Source organism: Mastomys coucha, unplaced genomic scaffold, assembly GCF_008632895.1.
Source record: "Mastomys coucha isolate ucsf_1 unplaced genomic scaffold, UCSF_Mcou_1 pScaffold22, whole genome shotgun sequence".
In the NCBI taxonomy this organism is placed as follows: Eukaryota; Metazoa; Chordata; class Mammalia; order Rodentia; family Muridae; genus Mastomys; species Mastomys coucha.
The window spans coordinates 261415106-261417399 of record NW_022196905.1 but is presented as its reverse complement, the minus strand read 5'-3'; the positions used below and the strand labels follow the sequence as shown (position 1 = coordinate 261417399).

General features: G+C 39.2%; 1 non-coding gene across 1 annotated transcript; it reads right to left on the bottom strand.

The window, feature by feature from the left end:
- Positions 1 to 1825: 1825 nt before the first annotated feature.
- On the bottom strand, positions 1826 to 1888 carry LOC116071677. The gene has a single exon (XR_004111067.1). It is a non-coding gene; the product is annotated as a U7 small nuclear RNA (small nuclear RNA).
- Positions 1889 to 2294: the final 406 nt, after the last annotated feature.

The following is a 2294-nucleotide window of genomic DNA, read 5'->3' as shown; positions in this document are numbered from 1 at the left end:
CTATGCTGCCCATTATGAGTTAGGCCATTATGGATATTGCTTTGTCTGTGTTGCCCATTATGGTATCTTTGATAAACTTGCCTTTGGAGAATTATTGCTGCCACCAGGCCTATGGTACTTCCAGGGCCCAATTAAACCTATTACATTTAATTCATCTAACTGAGCTGCAGCATCCCCAACCCCAAATTCTGGCTTAAGGAAAAGGGGGACAATGAATCTTTTCAAATGGTACCCCTCTTACCATTTTGTGTCTTATAGGTTTGGTGAAGGATATGCATCCTTCCCATTATGAAGAATTAGATCCTACACAGCATACCCACTCTAGCATTGCAATTTCCTTGTTAAAACTCTTTTATCAACACTAAGCCAAGGGATATCATGCACCTCCAATTCCTATTCAGTAGACCATCTTTTGACAATTGCTTTAGCTAACCATTCAAACAAACTTTTGACACTTTTTTTTTGGAACTGCATGAGCCTCCATATTAAACCCAGAATCTCCACATAGTGAGCCTATACCAATAAATAAATCTCCTATCAAAACACAGGGATTATTATGTACCTTGAGAATTTTTTTTAGATTTTTAAATTTTTATTTATTTGTTTATTTATTTATTTTGGGGTTTTTTTGTTTGTTTTCTTTTTTTTCAAGACAGGGTTTCTCTGTGTAGCCCTGGCTGTCCTGGAACTAACTCGAGGCTGACCTCAAACTCAGAAATCCACCTGCCTCTGCCTCCCAAGTGCTGGGATTAAAGGTGTATGCCACCACTACCTGCCAGTTCACCTAATCTAAAAATGAGGGCTTCTATTTGATTTTCTTTCTGTGATCTTTCAACTTGATCTCTGTGCCTGCTAGAGAGAAGGGAAATTGTCTTACAGGACACAGTCAGAAATTAAAGTCTAAAGTTGAGACTGTTAATGAGCACCTCAAGGCCAGCGATCTTTATCACTGATTTCATTGTTGTCTTTTGCCATAGTCTGAGATGCTAGAAATTTTATTACTTTCCTTTGCCAATTTATCCAGGCATACAAGGAGCAAACCAACCATTATAATAGTTTTCCTTATTTTTCCACAAATTGTTAAAAGTTTTATATACAGATTTACCAAATCCATTATTTCTAGCATTTGGTGAATTGGGATCATCTACCTATCTATTTATATTTCATGTGCATTTGTCCTGTGTATGTGTGTTTTTACCATGTGCCATGCCTGATTTTTGCTCAGGTCAGAAGCGGCCATTTGATCCCCTGGAATTGGGGGTATTGATGGCTGTGAGATACTCTGTAGGTGCTTGGAACCTAACTTGGATTCTCTGCAAGAACCGTGAGGTCTTTTAATTTCTGAACAGCTTTCCAGTTGCATCCCCTACAAACATTGCTTTGTAGCACTGTGAGTATTTTCCCTGACTGGGTCGGGTTGCTGATATACAGGGGATCCCCATTTTGAATGCTGAGCTTATAATGGCAGCATGGTGGCTCCGCACTGCCTGACTCAACACCCAGTGTTTACTCTAAGAGTCTTTCTATTTTGGATTTCAGTCACAGGTTAGTTGACTTTTGGATCGGGTGTACTTTGGCTATGTTGGCTGTTTGTTCTTGCTGACCTCTGTGGCACCTGTGCTGACCCTTCTGAAACACTTCCATGGGGAGGCTATAATATTTTAAAAATGGTTTTCAAGACCTTTCCAGTTTGGGAGAATATTTATCTTCTTAACTTGATGTAATTGCTAATTGTGATTGTCCTTTCTTACCTATGAAAAAGGTTTTAATTTTTCATTTGTCTGTCCCAACTATACTGAAACTTTATGTTCTTTTTTTTGGGGGGGGTGGTGTTTCCGACCGAAGTCAGAAAACCTGCTAGACTAATTCTAAAAGAGCTGTAAAACTTGAACCTTGCTGTTCTTAAGCCATGGGCTCTTCCAAAAAAAATGTACCTTCACTTCATTCATTTGCCACCTGTCACTTCTCTGTAGAGATCCCTGACACTTTCTTTACATCACTCCTTGCCAACACTTTACTTCTTTCAAGCTAATAATGTTCCATGCCTTTACAGACTGCTATGTCTGTTCTGAGTAGCTGTAAATATAATCAAATAAGCACCAACATTTTGGCTGTTATTGGGAAGTTGAGGGTGTGGTCTGTGGCAAAAAGAATGTGGTTGTCAAGACTCAAGTTACTGGCAGACCACATCTCGGCCTCTCCAGGAAACTACTAAAGTTCCTCTGAGATCAAGTAGAATTTTATATGAACATAATGGATGGAGAGGAGAAAACCAGAAAACCTATGGTAGCTGT